This window comes from Gymnodraco acuticeps, unplaced genomic scaffold (assembly GCF_902827175.1).
Source record: "Gymnodraco acuticeps unplaced genomic scaffold, fGymAcu1.1, whole genome shotgun sequence".
NCBI lineage: Eukaryota > Metazoa > Chordata > Actinopteri > Perciformes > Bathydraconidae > Gymnodraco > Gymnodraco acuticeps.
Genome location: NW_022990155.1, coordinates 41,299 through 59,429, shown reverse-complemented (window position 1 = coordinate 59,429; position 18,131 = coordinate 41,299).

Here is an 18,131-nt window from a genome sequence, read left to right as displayed (position 1 = left end):
GTGCTGGAGAGGGGGCGGGGCTTATCTTCTCCATGTAAATACTGTGGTGGAAACGACTATGTCAAAATTAACCTATTTGACCGTGATTTAATAGTAATACACGTTTCAAAATAATAATAATAATAATGCCGAAGTAACAACATACTGAAAACTGTTAGTAAAACCATGTTTTAATGCTTTACAATGTACATACCTAGATGCACGTGTGTTGTGTTTATGCAGTGCAACTCCCACCCAGTGGGTGGCTATGTAGAGTGATAGAACAGAGCAGGCACGCCCCCGAGAGAAGGAAAGCAAGTCACGTCACAAATTAGCATTTCTAAAATGTTAGCGTGGATTAATAAAAGTGCAAAAAGACAGCGGTTGTCGCCGGAAGAAATTTCAAATACAGAGAATGCTGTGCCTGTGTTGGAAATTGTGTCTGTTGGGGAGCTTTCTTTGGTTGATCCTCCTGCTCCAAGTTCTAGTGCATTAGCATTAGCACTAGCTCCGCCGCCTCCTCCAGAGCCTCTAACGTTAGCTGCTGCTGGCGCAACTGCCACCACCAACACCGGGCAAAGCGATGCACCTGACTGCTGGACAACGGACCAGGTGCAATATTTTTGCAAGACCAATGCATGGCTCCTTCTTAAAGATAAGAAGCTAGGATGTCGGATATGCAGAGATGTCAAATCTTTGGGAATACACACTGGACAAGGACTGAAACTGTCAACTGAATGGGGTGAGTGTGCAGTGTCTCATTTCGGTGTTGACAAGGGCAAACAACAAGCTAGCCTGAGAAAAAAAAATCAAAGAACATAAAGAATCACAAGCCCATGTAAAAGCTGCTGACATCCTTACATCTGCTTCATGTGAAACTATTCAACATCAAGTGCAGTCTATGCATAAATCTGAATTAGACACCACTATCAGAATTTTTCGAACGGCATATAAAATTGGCAAACATAGCCGGCCATTCACAGACATGCCAATTGATTTGAATGTACAGAAACTGAATGGGCTGAACGTGGGCAGGGTTTTGCACTCCAATAAAACCTGTGGCGAAATCATCGACCACATAGCTCATGAGCTGAAGAAAAAAATGGCAAAAGACATTACAGAAAAGCAAAGAAAACTCTGTGTTTTGGTCGATGAATCTACCACTATTAGTGGTAAAACGGTGCTTGTTGTGTGTCTACGCTCAGCATTAGCTGATGCTGAGCCCGAAACGTTTTTTTGGGAGCTGATCGAGTTGGATGGAACAACGGCTGATGACATCACAAAGGCGTTAATGGAGTGTCTTGGAAGAGATTTTAACGAGGACTTTTTAGGTCAGTGTTTTGTTTCTTTTGCATGTGATGGGGCTTCAGTCATGCTAGGGAAGAGAACAGGCGTTGCTACCCAGTTGTGTAGTAAATTCCCAAGCCTGTTTGTGTGGCACTGCTCCAATCATCGTCTAGAGCTGGCAGTTGGGGATGTGGTCAAGGAGGTCTCAGGGCTCAATCATTTCCAGATCTTTTTTGACAAACTCTATTCCTTGTTCCATGCCTCCCCCAAAAATCAGAGGCAGTTAGCGCAGTGTGCGCAAGCAGTCGGACAGCGTCTCCTGGTGATAGGGCGTGTTTTGTCCATCCGCTGGGTGGCTTCAAGTGAAAGGAGCGTCAGAGCAGTCTGGGAAAACTACCGAGTGCTTCATGATCACTTCACAAATGCTGCAAACGACACGAGCAGGGATTCCAGAGACAGCGCAAAGTACAAGGGCCTGGATGATGTGCTCACATCTGCAACGTTTGTCAGCAATCTGGGACTGATGTACGATGCGCTCACAGAGCTCAGCGACCTCTCTCGGCAACTCCAAAAAAGAGAGATGACACTGCCTACAGCAGATAGGCTCTTAACTCGAGAAATACGAGTTTTTGAATCCATGGTCACCATGCCTGGCCCACACATGACTACAGTTCATACAGCTCTAGCTGAGAAGTCCTTCAAGGGTGTTGCCCTGCGTGAGAATGGCAGGCTTGTACAGATTCATGCAGGTCAGTTTTTCCGCAGTATGGTAGAGAATCTGAGACACAGAATGACTTCCACAACCTCCTCTCATGTCAGCACAAGAGAAATCCCATTACATGGCCGGGAGGCCCGGGACAATCAGCTAATCCAGGACATGAAAGTTATCCATCCTGGAAGTTGGCCTGAAGAGGAGTTAGACGTACAGTATGGGGACGTAGAGGTGCTACGTTTGTGCGAAGTGCTGAAAGTGGACAGAAGAGAGACTGTTCAGGGCTTTCGCGAATACAAGGAAACCAGGGCATCCCGTACACCTGCTGCCATGGAGCCTCTACTGAAAGCAGTCCGAACCATCGCTGTCTCCACTAGTGAGTGTGAGCGGGCATTCAGCTGCATGAACGATATCCTTACTGCAAAAAGGAATGCTCTCTCTGTCAGCCGACTGTCCAGCCTGGTTTTCATTAAATGTAATGGACCATCACTAGGACAGTTCAATCCGGAACAGTATGTGAGGTCCTGGCTGGCAAAGGGAAGGAGAAGTGCTGATGAAAGAGCCTGTCCAGCTCCAGCCCCTGATACTGATGTCCCCAAGGCCTTCTGGAGCCTTTTCTAACAATGTGAAGTATATTGCAAAGCAGCTCACCCAGTGAGAAGACTTTTGGCATAATGCAGTGTGCGAAAAAGTACACGTCCCACCGTCCGGGACGTGTTATTTACAATATCGGACAAGTAGATCTTTCAATTGACTTGTCCGGCGGACAAGTGACGTTTTTCGGCCTGATTTATTGACAAATTATTGATACATTCAGTTTACAAAAGGCAGAACTCATTCGAAAAATGTACGTGTTCGCCATTGTTCGTTTAGAAGTGTTAGTTTCGGTTCTGCTTGTCGATTCCTAAGGAAATGCATCTCGCCGCTTTCTGTACAGTTAGACGGGGCGGGGCGGGAAGTGTAGCACAGTGGCAGGGTTGGGAAGCAAAACACGGTTCCGAGTAGGAACAAATATCAATTGTCCGGTACCGGGATTAATAAGAGTTGTGAGGACAGGAGGCGAGGCCGAGCCCCGCGGACTGCAGCTCTCTCTATGCTCCGTATCAGCTGATCGCTGCACGGTGCAGCTCAGCGTCTCTCTCTCTCCCTCTACACACAGCTGCTGCCCGATTAACAGCCTCATCTTTGTCAAACTTTCTTATGTTCTTTCTCTAACACATAATGAAGGTTATTAAGCGTTTTAACTCCTATGTTGTTAATATTGACCACCATTTCCTTTATGAAGTAAAGCAACCTCCCTGTCTGTGTCCTCGCACTGTCCTCACAAACCCGGACCCCCAGACTCAGAGGAGCACAGGGATGTCAGTATTGTTTATGAAGCAGGGTATAGAAAGTACATTATTGAAATGAAAATACTATTTATTTACTTTTACAAACAGTGAGCAGCTGGGCAGCTGCAGCATGTGTATTGACAACCCAGTCTCATGGCATTTCGTGTTCACCAACACGATTTTTAATCTATTGATTCGTGTTCACCAACACGATTTCCCCCTTTTTTTTGTGTTGCACAGCACGATTTTAAAAGCAATGTATTTCTACTGGTAATGACGCTCATGGAAGCACGGCATTCGTTTGTGTCGGCTGCCCTTAAAGGCAATGTGAGCGTCCATTCTCATTGGATAACGGATAATTGTACACCCGGAAGTAAGTATTCCTCTTGCTGTCGATTGATTTTACAGTGATATCTGCACTACTCATCGACTAAAAAACACCAGATTATCCTTGTTAATTACACAACATTGATTGGTTTAAATTGTGTGCAATGCTTTTGTATTTTTCCCCTTCGATTCGGAGAAACAAATATTTTTTCGGAGTAAAGGATGGCAGAAGACACTACACTACCCAGAATCCCCAGCTATCGTTTGGACTACACCATGTGCTCTGTTTGACGTCAGGTGATCTTCAAATTTCTCCCTGCAGAAAAAAAAAACATGGCCGAACTTCGTTTTATTCTCGGTGGAAAATGCCTATTTTAAAGTTAGTTTGGCCATTAAAATGCGTTTTGATGTCATTTGATGCGAGAAATATGAGTTGTTATTTCAGATTATGTGTGCAGTGGATGTACATGATCTTTAGTTTGCTAGTTATTACGAAGATTACTTCAGGAAGTTTTCATTGTTACCAAGGTGGTTGCTAGGGACGCTGCTATCGATATTATTTCTGTTATGTTGTGTAACTGTTTAATGGTGTTATCTTTATTGCTACCCCCCTTCCCCGTCAATGTATAGTGTTGGTCCACAGCGCAAACATATTAGTTTAACAAAATCCGCATCTAAAGATACGTTATTTCCCCCTGTGCAATTCCAGTCTCACATCTCACAGCACATCGTCATTAACAAATACCGGAAACAGACCGAAAACATTTAAAAAAAATAAAAATAATACTTTATTCCGAGTGTGCTTGTTTTTCTCTTTGAAAGTCATCACATAACGGCATTGTAATACACGGTTCGGCTGCATTAAATATTACATATCTGCCGTAGTTCTCTATTTATAGAGCCCTGATGAGAAGACTTCTAGACAAACATGAGGAACTGAAAACGTGACGTGGATCATAAATATATCAGCCATTAAACAACATCTTACATTTATGTTCACACAATACGTCTCCTTGTATTATCAACACTAATTCGGCTGACTTTTATATTTGATCCAATTGGTAGATAGGCTGTATTTACACCATAATGGTGCACAGCTGATATAAAGGGACACCTAGTGGTTAAAGCATGTTATTGAATTTCATTATTTTTATTATTAGATATGAATAGGATCCCTATAAAGTATATTCATTACTCGTTATTCTCTACTAATAGTTAATTAAAGAGTGTAGATAATGACTATTTTTCACATCCCTTTCAAGATTTTCTAAGGTTTATTGACATATCATATAGGCCCACACAACTATGGTGTAGTTATGCATTGAATAAAAAACTTGGGTCGCAGGTTCCTCAATAGTGCATTACAAGACATCTATCAATATTTGTGCATACCTCCAGCAATGTTAACTATGTTGAAGCACTTATTTTAACTGATATTATACATAATGTATTATACTCTTATAAGATGTATGTAGATATTTCATCTCCGGCCTTGTCAGGTATTGAACAATCAATAAATAAAGAACACAGAATTGTTAAATATAAAACACAGAATTTGTGTGATTATACTAAATGATTTACAAATAAACACCACTGCATACAACTGTAACACATGCTGATGTAACGCAAATGTTCCAACTTGGGATCAATAAAGTATATCTTTCTTAAGCTGATCGATGGCTACTGCCATATTTGCAAAATGTGCCTCTGAACCTTGACAAGTGCATGTTTCAGGCTTATCAATGAATGCAATGTAATGTTATCAATTAACAACAGGGGTCACAAACATAAGACCAGCTGTTAAATAAAGCTCTTCTGACCTTAGCTGGCATGTGTGTATATATTAATGCTGCCCATTATGGGCACAAGCAATTTTCACCCATTTATTAATTATATGTTTTAAATGTGAGTGTTTCCTATCCCCTAAACCTCCAGGGATGTACACAGTTTAATACTGGTAACTTCTTATTATGGGAAATACGAAAACGTCTTTTAAAACTACAACTCCCAGTAGAGACGTGCCATAAAGAACATGTTGCGAAACAGAATAGCCAGCATGTGTAGTTCTGGGGACGGGGTGGGGGGGGGGGGGGACGCGGTGGACCCGCCAAATCCAGTTTTGGACAGTCTGCCGTGGTGCCATCCCATTTCAAGTGCTGTTCGAGGCTCGGTAACCCTTTGTCAAAAAGAGCACATGGTGTAGTCCTAAACGATAGCTGGGGATTCTGGGTAGTGTAGTGTCTTCTGCCATCCTTTACTCCGAAAAAATATTTGTTTCTCCGAATCGAAGGGGAAAAATACAAAAGCATTGCACACAATTTAAACCAATCAATGTTGTGTAATTAACAAGGATAATCTGGTGTTTTTTAGTCGATGAGTAGTGCAGATATCACTGTAAAATCAATCGACAGTAAGGGGAATACTTACTTCCGGGTGTACAATTCTCCGTTATCCAATGAGAATGGACGCTCACATTGCCTTTAAGGGCAGCCGACACAAACGAATGCCGTGCTTCCATGAGCGTCATTACCAGTAGAAATACATTGCTTTTAAAATCGTGCTGTGCAACACGAAAAAAAGGGGAAATTCGTGTTGGTGAACACGAATCAATAGATTAAAAATCGTGTTGGTGAACACGAAATGCCATGAGACTGGGTTGGTATTGCAGGACATGTGTAAGCGTATTTGAGTTGTAGAAAAGCACTAGGCCTATAGGCTATACATCTAATGTGTCATTATTATTATTATTATTATTAGGTTATGTCCTATGTGTTGGACATGTGTGGTTGGACTTTGTCTCACAGGCAGGTTGTGTAACATCAGAGGAGACTGGGCCAATTGTACATTCTCAAACTGCACCACTTAGAACTAACTAAACAATGCAGAGATTATTTTTATATAATTGTATTCAATAACCGTAAGAAATTCAACAGTATGAAGTGATTTGTAAATAGGAATACAGATTTGACTTAATCTTTTCATAAATATATTTTTCTCCCAGTTTGACTTATTTTTACCCTCTCAAAGAACCGGAATTGAGAACCGAAAATAACCGGAATCGAAAAGCAGAACCAGAATCGTTCAAATCCAAACGATACCCAACCCTTTGTGTGATGCAGTAAAATCTTACCGCTCACTTACGTTAGCGGTGTCGTAAAAACCGTGGCAAAATGTAAAATACGATGACGAAGAAGAAGATTCCAGTGGCCCCAATTTTTGTCCATTCTGGACAAGTGAAAAATGTATTCGGACAAGTAAATTGCCAAACTCACTTGTCCATGGACAAGTACTCTCTAAAAACTTTTTCTCACACTGATAATGTGCCGATTTGTACAGATCCTGGAGATGGAAGGACTTCAGACCAACCAGGGAGTTATCTGATCAGCTTGGTGTTCAATGTAACTCTTTACCATGGCTCAGACTTTGTTACTTGCAGTTACAGTTTCTCATTTTAGATTGTGCAAATTTTGCATTTGTTTTTACATGTTCTTTGTTCATGCTCTTTATCATTTTTCTGAGTTGGAAAGTTAGATTGCATCATAGTTTACTTTATACATATTTGTATTCTTCAGTGGTGAAGTATATTGCAAAGCAGCTCAGCCATGTGAGAAGACTTTGGCACTTTTTCGTTTTTCGTTTTCTGAGTTGGAAAGTTAGATTGCATTCAAAATGTACAGAAATACTTAATTTTGTTAAAGCTTTTTATAAAAAATGCTTCTGACCAGAGCTTTGTTTCCTTGTCATTAATGTTGAACACCACCAGAGGGGCTCTCACCTGAAAGGTCTCTGCTTCATGTGTCTTCAGCAGAAGATCTAGACTTTGATTGCTATATTTTCAGTTAATATTGACCTTACTGAGCTTTAGCCATATCCGCTGCCTATCATAAAAAATGTTAAGTACAGTGAACCTTTCTAAAATATACAGTAGTAAAGAGACAAACCCACCAGCATTATAGTAGCCAAATTCTTGTTTGTGGGCTGTATATATAAAATTGACTTGAAAAAGTTGCTGATTTTAGAGTACTGGCACCTTTTTCATTCCAATTCAAGCACTGAGGGTACTACATGTGATGTGTTGTGGTTTGGATCCCTAGAGGTTCTGGGCTCCTATCCCTACATCGTCCAAGGTGCGTTCACTATAAGGGTTTACATGGTCTTATGTTCCATCTGAATGGACTCTGACACAGCAACATCTAGGGGAGAAGGGGGTAAGTAGAGCCTCCCCTGTAACCAGGCAACGCCTTATAGGCTAGTTGTAGACTGCTTTAGACTGGTTTTGGTCCTATCTATCTGAACGCTCTCAGTTTGTACGTGTCAATGATGAATCTTCCACGCAAACCAAAGTTATCCATGGAGTGCCACAGGGCTCAGTGCTCAGACCTATTTTGTTCACATTATATATGCTTCCGTTAGGCAATATTATAAGGAATCATTCTGTAAACTTTCATTGTTATGCGGATGATACTCAACTATATTTATCAATCAAGCCTGATGAAATTAATCATCTAAATAAAATTCAAGACTGCCTCAAGGACTTAAAAACGTGGATGACCTTAAACTTTTTGATGTTAAACACGACCAAAACTGAAGTTATTGTACTCGGCCCGAAGAATCTACGAAACAAATTATCTAAGGATATACTAACTATGGATGGCATTAATTTGGCCTCCAGTGAGACTGTAAGGAATCTTGGTGTTATATTTGATCAGGATTTATCCTTTAACGCCCACATAAAATCAATTTCAAGGACCGCCTACTTCCATCTACGTAACATTGCAAAAATCAGGCATATCTTGCCTCAAAACGATGCAGAGAAACTAGTCCATGCATTTGTTACTTCAAGGCTGGATTATTGTAACTCTTTATTATCAGGGTGTACCAAGAAGTCAGTCAAGTCGCTTCAGCTGATTCAAAATGCTGCAGCTCGTGTACTAACCAGAGTTAGGAAAAGGGACCACATTACTCCTGTTCTGGCTGCCTTACACTGGCTCCCTATAGAACACAGGATAGAATTTAAAATTCTTCTTCTCGCCTACAAAGCCCTTAATGGGCAGGCGCCATCTTACCTTAAAGAACTCATTATACCCTACTGTCCTACTAGGGCATTGCGTTCCAAGAATGCAGGGTTGTTGGTTGTTCCTAGAGTCTCTAAAAGTACAATGGGAGCCAGAGCCTTTTCTTATCAAGCTCCACATTTGTGGAATCAGCTTCCAGTTTGTGTTCGGGCGGCAGACACCCTATCCGTTTTTAAGAGTGCGCTTAAGACCTTCCTTTTTGATAAAGCTTATAGTTAGGGCTGATTAGATCCAGCCCCTAGTTTTGCTGATATAGGCTTAGTTTGTCGGGGGACATCTTACTTCTTCCTTCTCTCTGTCTATACCTGTGTACTCTCATGTTCCGATTAACCCAGCTTCCCCAAATGTCTTTCTTTTTGGTGTCTATATACGCCGGGATCCGGAGTCATGGATGATCCTGCGCTCCTCTGTCCTGGATCGCGAGCCCTGGATCTTGAGTCGTGGCTGTGGTCCTGGATCATAGGTCCTGGATGGATATCCTCGTGGATTCATCTTCCTATTATACACACATGCATTTCCAAACATTTGGACTACCTATGTTGCAAATGTATTATCTTTTCAATTTACACACGGCATCTATTGCACGTCTGTCCGTCCTGGGAGAGGGATCCCTCCTCTGTTGCTCTCCCTGAGGTTTCTCCCATTTTTCCCTTTAAACTGTGGGTTTTCTCTGGAAGTTTATCCTTGTACGATGTGAGGGTCTAAGGACAGAGGGTGTCGTATTGTCATACTGATATTTTGTACAAACTGTAAAGTCCACTGAGACAAATGTAACATTTGTGATATTGGGCTATATAAATAAACATTGATTGATTGATTGATTGATTGTAATCAAGTGACCAGAAATTATGCAAGCTCCTCCCCTTGCTCCCATCCTGTGAAAGAGAGATGCTCATTGTGCTCTGGTCAGTAACTTTTCTAGATAAGATAAGACTTTATTCATCCCGAAGGAAATAGTTGTGCCAGAGTAACAAAATACAATAACACAATAAACACAATAAACACAATAAACACAATCAACACAATAAACACAATAAACACAGCAGCAAAAAGAGCAATTAAACATCTAAACAACATGAAACATAGAACAGATGAACACACAATCAATGCAATCATTATTAGCAGTATTTAGTAGTTAGTAGTTAGTATTTAGTAGTTAGTAGTAGGGATGGGTATCGTTTGAAATTTATCGATTCCGATTTCGATTCCGGTTCTGCTTATCGATTCCGGTTCTTATCGATTCCCCGTTTCGATTCCAAAATTGTAAAATAAAGAGGTCAAACGTTTAGATAACAAAAATATATTTATTCTTAAAAGCTTTAACTGAAATTGTTACTAAAAAATATACATGCAATACAAATGTATTGCACAATAGCTGTGCTTTATTTTAACTGAGCTATGCCTGTGGCAAGCTATTAACAGGCATTACACTTTGCCTTTTCTTTTTTAGTGTAGTGGAGCCTCACTTCAGAGTGTTTACCGCGACCTATCTTTGGTGTTATGAAGTGACTGAGCTCGTGAAATGTCTACGGGAGGGCGGGGGAGCATCGCTGCGGGGCAACTGTGGACCTCTGTCGCCTGTCAGCGCAATTTATATGATGCCGTTTAAAAAAATGAAGGGCGGTGCCGGCCGTCAGCGTACCGAGCCGGCCGTCAATGGCCCGCTGACGACCGGCCGTTCTGTGATTCTCCAGGTCCGCCCTGTATTCCACCGGGTCACCGCAGCACCGCGGTGCAGACGGACCCGCTGGAATACAGGGTCTACCGCGTTAAGGAACCGTTGAGCAGAACCGAAATTGTGTATTTTGTATGGGTACCCGGTACCCGGCATTTTCTTATCGGTTCTCATCTGGAACCGAGTTTCGGTTCCCAACCCTAGTTAGTAGTTAGTAGTTAGTAGTTAGTGGTGCAAAAAATAAAACGTAGTGGCAGTTACGTAATTGCACATAATAATACTAATAATACTAATAATACTAATATCGCACATAGTTATATAGTTATATATAGCAGCGAGTGTATTGCATAGTGTTGGTGTGGAAGTTCTCCGTGCGCTTCACTTAGGGGTGAAGAGTTAAAGAGTTTGATGGCCACTGGGAGGCGCTGTGTGGTGGTCTTCGGTGGTCTCAGTCTGTGGCTGAAAGTGCTCCGGCAGGGGGTGAGACCCGTTGTCCAGAATGCTGAGAAGTGTCCTCAGCATTCTCCCCTCCGACACCACTGCCAACGACTCCTGGTCCACTCCCAGGACAGAGCTCTCCTGATGAGCTGGTTGAGTCTGTCTTCAACACACTACAGCAAAGAAGATCACACTGGAGACCACCGAGTCATAACACGTCTGCAACAAAGTGCTGCAGACGTTGAAGGACCTGAGTCTCCTGAGGAAATACAGGCGACTCAGGCCTTTCTCATATAGGGCCTCAGTGTTTTTACTCCAGTCCAGTGTATTGTCTATGTGGACACCCAGGACCTTGTAGCTGTCCACAATGTCCACATCCATGCCCACGATGGCAATTGGGCTTGGGGCGGTACTCCGCTTCCTGAAGTCAACCACTAGCTCCTTAGATGTCAGCTATATTGGCTGTCATGTCAAAACAAAAGTATCCATGTTTAAAGACATATATAGTATATGTTGATGTGTTGGCAGCGTCTTACACCATGTGAGTCGTTAAGCTAAAGATGACTCTGAATTCTAATGCTAGGCTATTTGTTCTAAAATGGTGGCTGTGGGGCGAAGTGAACCACGGGCCTCGGGGTAAGTCGAGCCAGTTTTTCAATGGAGAAATGAATGAGAGCCAAGTTGGTAATAAGAGCTCATTGAAGGCTACATTTCAAGTTGGATGTACCCGGTGTTTGATCGGTAAGATGTGGTATCACCATTTGTATAATTACTTTTCCTTTTAACATGTTAAAAATCAATCAATCAATTCAATCGAAATTTATATTCTAAATATTTGAAAAACTAAACTTGTATTTGATTTGTTATTTATAGTTTATAGTTACCTTTAAGATGTGTTGTAGGTATGCCCAGGTTTGAACCGTGGATCAACTGACCCCTGACCTGGATCAACTGACCCCCTGACCTGGTTCAACTGACCCCTGACCTGGATCAACTGACCCCCTGACCTGGTTCAACTGACCCTGACCTGGATCAACTGACCCCCTGACCTGGTTCAACTGACCCCCTGACCTGGATCAACTGACCCCTGACCTGGATCAACTGACCCCCTGACCTGGATCAACTGACCCCCTGACCTGGTTCAACTGACCCCTGACCTGGATCAACTGACCCCCTGACCTGGTTCAACTGACCCCCTGACCTGGATCAACTGACCCCTGACCTGGATCAACTGACCCCCTGAACTGGATCAACTGACCCCCTGACCTGGATCAACTGACCCCTTGACCTGGATCAACTGACCCCCTGACCTAGATCAACTGACCCCCTGACCTGGATCAACTGACCCCTAACCTGGATCAACTGACCCCCTGACCTGGATCAACTGACCCCCTGACCTGGATCAACTGACCCCCTGACCTGGATCAACTGACCCCTGACCTGGATCAACTGACCCCCTGACCTGGTTCAACTGACCCCCTTACCTGGATCAACTGACCCCTGACCTGGATCAACTGACCCCCTGACCTGGATCAACTGACCCCCTGACCTGGTTCAACTTACCCCCTGACCTGGATCAACTGACCCCCTTACCTGGATCAACTGACCCCTGACCTGGATCAACTGACCCCCTGACCTGGATCAACTGACCCCCTGACCTGGATCAACTTACCCCCTGACCTGGTTCAACTGACCCCTGACCTGGATCAACTGACCCCCTGACCTGGTTCAACTGACCCCCTGACCTGGATCAACTGACCCCTGACCTGGATCAACTGACCCCCTGACCTGGATCAACTGACCCCCTGACCTGGTTCAACTGACCCCCTGACCTGGATCAACTGACCCCCTGACCTGGATCAACTGACCCCTGACCTGGATCAACTGACCCCTAACCTGGATCAAATGACCCCTAACCCGGGGCCAGTTGAGCCAACACTTTTTTTTAGAAGTAATATTTTCACTGCCCTTGATCAAATATGAATTATTATCCTCGCCATTGATAGGAGACATCCTGAACTATAGGTGTGTGTTTTCATTTTGACTGTGTGTCATGTCTCCTTGCTTAGAGGACAGCATAACTACACAATGGCTCAACTTACCCCACTCTCCCCTACATTGATTCTGACTCAGATGCATTCATGCTTTGATCAGAAAGATTATTCACTTCCTTTGAGAAGTGAAGATAGGTCCTTTGTTCTGAGCCTGAGACCCTAAACACAGGCTCAGGGTGAACAGGACATACATCATGTCTTTGACTGTTCACTAACTTCTCAATGTGTCCTCTGCTGAGATGTTGAAGTAAGACCACAACTGAACACATGAAGATCCCTGATAGCAGTATGTGATCTTATCAGTTGATTAGTTACACAAACACATCTAACTCTTCTCTGGTTCTGCAGAAACACTTCTCTCTCTGAGATGTGTTGGGACACTTAACCCTTTAGGATGCTAATTAGCCTGTTAGCATTAGCCAGACAGCATTGTGTGACTTGTTGTTGAACTGGTTTACTGCATGTGTGGGTGGAGGTATTCCTTTAGTTATGATAACAGGCTGAGCTGAGGATGCTCACATGGGGGGGGGGGGGGGTGGAGGTATTCCTTTAGTTATGATAACAGGCTGAGCTGAGGATGCTCACATGGGGGGGGGCGTGGAGGTATTCCTTTAGTTATGATAACAGGCTGAGCTGAGGATGCTCACATGGGGGGGGGGGGTGGAGGTTAGTATAGATAACAGGCTGAGCTGAGGATGCTCACATGGGGAGGGGGGGTGGAGGTTCCTTTAGTTATGATAACAGGCTGAGCTGAGGATGCTCACATGGGGAGGGGGGGGTGGAGGTATTCCTTTAGTTATGATAACAGGCTGAGCTGAGGATGCTCACATGGGGGGGGGTGGAGGTATTCCTTTAGTTATGATAACAGGCTGAGCTGAGGATGCTCACATGGGGGGGGGGTGGAGGTATTCCTTTAGTTATGATAACAGGCTGAGCTGAGGATGCTCACATGGGGGGGTGGGTGGAGGTATTCCTTTAGTTATGATAACAGGCTGAGCTGAGGATGCTCACATGGGGGGGGGCGTGGAGGTATTCCTTTAGTTATGATAACAGTGAGTGAGTGAGCTTCTTCCTTCACCACTGAGTACTTCCAGAAGTGTGTGTCAGAAGATGATTCAGACTTTGGGACTACCTTTGCATCACTATTTAATACATGACTATTCATAAAAGATATGACTGATGTGTGATTATTATTCATGCTATCTCCTGTGGTTCTCCTGTGGTCCCCCCGTGGTTCTCCTGTGGTTCTCCTGTGGTTCTCCTGTGGTTCTCCTGTGGTTCTCCTGTGGTTCTCCAGAGTATCCTGTGGTTCTCCTGTGGTTGTTCTGTAGAGTATCCTGTGGTTCTCCTGTGGTTCTGTAGAGTATCCTGTGGTTCTCCTGTGGTTCTCCTGTGGTTCTCCTGTGGTTCTCTAGAGTATCCTGTGGTTCTCCTGTGATTCTCCTGTGGTTCTCTAGAGTATCCTGTGGTTCTCCTGTGGTTCTCCTGTGGTTTTTCTGTAGAGTATCCTGTGGTTCTCCTGTGGTTCTGTAGAGTATCCTGTGGTTCTCCTGTGGTTCTCCTGTGGTTGTTCTGTAGAGTATCCTGTGGTTCTCCTGTGGTTCTCCTGTGGTTCTGTAGAGTATCCTGTGGTTCTCCTGTGGTTGTTCTGTAGAGTATCCTGTGGTTCTCCTGTGATTCTCCTGTGGTTCTCCTGTGATTCTCCTGTGGTTCTCCTGTGGTTCTGTAGAGTATCCTGTGGTTCTCCTGTGGTTGTTCTGTAGAGTATCCTGTGGTTCTCCTGTGATTCTCCTGTGGTTCTCCTGTGATTCTCCTGTGGTTCTCCTGTGGTTCTGTAGAGTATCCTATGGTTCTGTAGAGTATCCTGTGGTTCTCCTGTGGTTCTGTAGAGTATCCTGTGGTTCTCCTGTGATTCTCCTGTGATTCTCCTGTGGTTCTCCTGTGATTCTCCTGTGATTCTCCTGTGGTTCTGTAGAGTATCCTATGGTTCTGTAGAGTATCCTGTGGTTCTCCTGTGGTTCTCCTGTGATTCTCCTGTGATTCTCCTGTGATTCTCCTGTGATTCTCCTGTGGTTCTCCTGTGGTTCTCCTGTGATTCTCCTGTGATTCTACTGTGATTCTCCTGTGGTTCTCCTGTGGTTCTGTAGAGTATCCTGTGGTTCTCCTGTGATTCTCCTGTGATTCTCCTGTGATTCTCCTGTGGTTCTCCTGTGATTCTCCTGTGATTCTACTGTGATTCTCCTGTGGTTCTCCTGTGGTTCTGTAGAGTATCCTGTGGTTCTCCTGTGGTTCTACTGTGATTCTCCTGTGGTTCTACTGTGATTCTCCTGTGGTTCTCCTGTGGTTCTGTAGAGTATCCTGTGGTTTTCCTGTGATTCTCCTGTGGTTCTCCTGTGGTTCTGTAGAGTATCCTGTGGTTCTCCTGTGGTTCTACTGTGATTCTCCTGTGGTTCTCCTGTGATTCTCCTGTGATTCTACTGTGATTCTCCTGTGATTGTCCTGTGATTCTCCTGTGGTTCTCCTGTGATTCTCCTGTGGTTCTGTAGAGTATCCTGTGATTCTCCTGTGATTCTCCTGTGATTCTCCTGTGGTTCTGTAGAGTATCCTATGGTTCTGTAGAGTATCCTGTGGTTCTCCTGTGGTTCTCCTGTGATTCTCCTGTGATTCTACTGTGATTCTCCTGTGGTTCTCCTGTGGTTCTGTAGAGTATCCTGTGGTTCTCCTGTGATTCTCCTGTGGTTCTCCTGTGATTCTCCTGTGATTGTCCTGTGATTCTCCTGTGGTTCTCCTGTGATTCTCCTGTGGTTCTGTAGAGTATCCTGTGATTCTCCTGTGGTTCTCCTGTGATTCTCCTGTGGTTCTGTAGAGTATCCTGTGATTCTCCTGTGATTCTCCTGTGATTCTCCTGTGGTTCTGTAGAGTATCCTATGGTTCTGTAGAGTATCCTGTGGTTCTCCTGTGGTTCTCCTGTGATTCTCCTGTGATTCTACTGTGATTCTCCTGTGGTTCTCCTGTGGTTCTGTAGAGTATCCTGTGGTTCTCCTGTGGTTCTCCTGTGATTCTCCTGTGATTCTCCTGTGGTTCTGTAGAGTATCCTATGGTTCTGTAGAGTATCCTGTGGTTCTCCTGTGATTCTCCTGTGATTCTCCTGTGGTTCTCCTGTGATTCTCCTGTGATTCTCCTGTGATTCTCCTGTGGTTCTGTAGAGTATCCTATGGTTCTGTAGAGTATCCTGTGGTTCTCCTGTGATTCTCCTGTGATTCTACTGTGATTCTCCTGTGGTTCTGTAGAGTATCCTATGGTTCTGTAGAGTATCCTGTGGTTCTCCTGTGGTTCTCCTGTGATTCTCCTGTGATTGTCCTGTGATTCTCCTGTGGTTCTCCTGTGATTCTACTGTGATTCTCCTGTGATTCTCCTGTGATTCTCCTGTGATTCTCCTGTGATTCTACTGTGATTCTCCTGTGGTTCTGTAGAGTATCCTGTGGTTCTCCTGTGGTTCTCCTGTGATTCTCCTGTGGTTCTCCTGTGATTCTCCTGTGGTTCTCCTGTGATTCTCCTGTGATTCTCCTGTGATTCTACTGTGATTCTCCTGTGGTTCTGTAGAGTATCCTGTGGTTCTCCTGTGGTTCTCCTGTGATTCTCCTGTGGTTCTCCTGTGATTCTCCTGTGGTTCTGTAGAGTATCCTGTGGTTGTTCTGTAGAGTATCCTGTGGTTCTCCCGTGGTTCTGTAGAGTATCCTGTGGTTGTTCTGTAGAGTATCCTGTGGTTCTCCCGTGGTTCTGTAGAGTATCCTGTGGTTGTTCTGTAGAGTATCCTGTGGTTCTCCCGTGATTCTGTAGAGTATCCTGTGGTTGTTCTGTAGAGTATCCTGTGGTTCTCCCGTGATTCTGTAGAGTATCCTGTGGTTGTTCTGTAGAGTATCCTGTGCAGTGGCGGTTCTATGGGGTGGCACGGGGTGGCAACTGCTACCTCAGAAAAATGCCTTGCCACCCCAGTTGGCAGCTTTGTTTTGAAAGAAAAGTTGTGGCTCATCGGACATTTATGAGAGAAAATCTCTAATGTCCGAGTCTATCAATCAATCAATCAATCAATCAATCAATCAATCAATGTTTATTTATATAGCCCAATATCACAAAGTTACATTTGTCTCAGTGGTCTTCACAGTGTGTACAGAATATCAGTATGACAATACGACACCCTCTGTGCTTAGACCCTCACATCGTACAAGGAAAAACTTCCGGAGAAAACCCACAGTTTAAAGGGAAAAATGGGATAAACCTCAGGGAGAGCAACCAAGTGCAAGTGAATGCAGCACAAGACGCGAGCCTTGTAACCCCTCCCCCGCCCCTGGCATGAGCGTGGAAATATGATTGGCGGCGATTTCATTTGAACGGGGGACAGCGCAAAACGAGAAGCATTTTGGATCCAAGTAGACGGAAGGAATGAGGTATTTGCGGTCAGCTGCCGCGCCAGGGTCTGGCTGGGGTAGGCTACAGCCATACCAAGAAATGGCTTAGCCCCACCTTGAACAATCATGTTAAAGTAAGCAAAATAAAGTCCGCCAACTCGCGCGGAGTAAATTGCACAGACAGCAGTTAGTCAGATTGATTTCAGCCACTTGTCTGGAAATACCGAAGACCAGAAACGGTTTTGAAAACTTTTGTCACGTAGTGATCGTCTTCTCAATAGAACATCTTTGATAATGTCTTCTGGCCAATCAGAATCACGAGATAACGGCGTGGTGTTGTTGCAGGAAGTCCCGATGGAGAATACTTTTGCTGTAGTCCATCTCTATATACATCGATACAACATTACGTGTTGATGGAAATCAACACGTAATGAAATAAGACCCCACGGTTTGATGATTGATAGGTGTGTGTGCTGTCTTTCATTTGGACACACAGAACAATGGGGGCTATCCACCCTTATCCACAATGTAAAGTACACTGAACAAAAATATAAATGCAACACTTTTGTTTTTGCTCCCATTTCTCATGGGATGAACTCAAAGATCTAAAACATTTTCTATACACACAAAATAACCATTTCTCATGGGATGAACTCAAAGATCTAAAACATTTTCTATAAACACAAAATAACCATTTTTCATGGGATGAACTCAAAGATCTAAAACATTTTCTATAAACACAAAATAACCATTTCTCTCAAATATTGTTCACAAATCTGAAAGAATGTGTGATAGTGAGCACTTCTCCTTTGCCGAGATAATCCATCCCACCTCACAGGTGTGG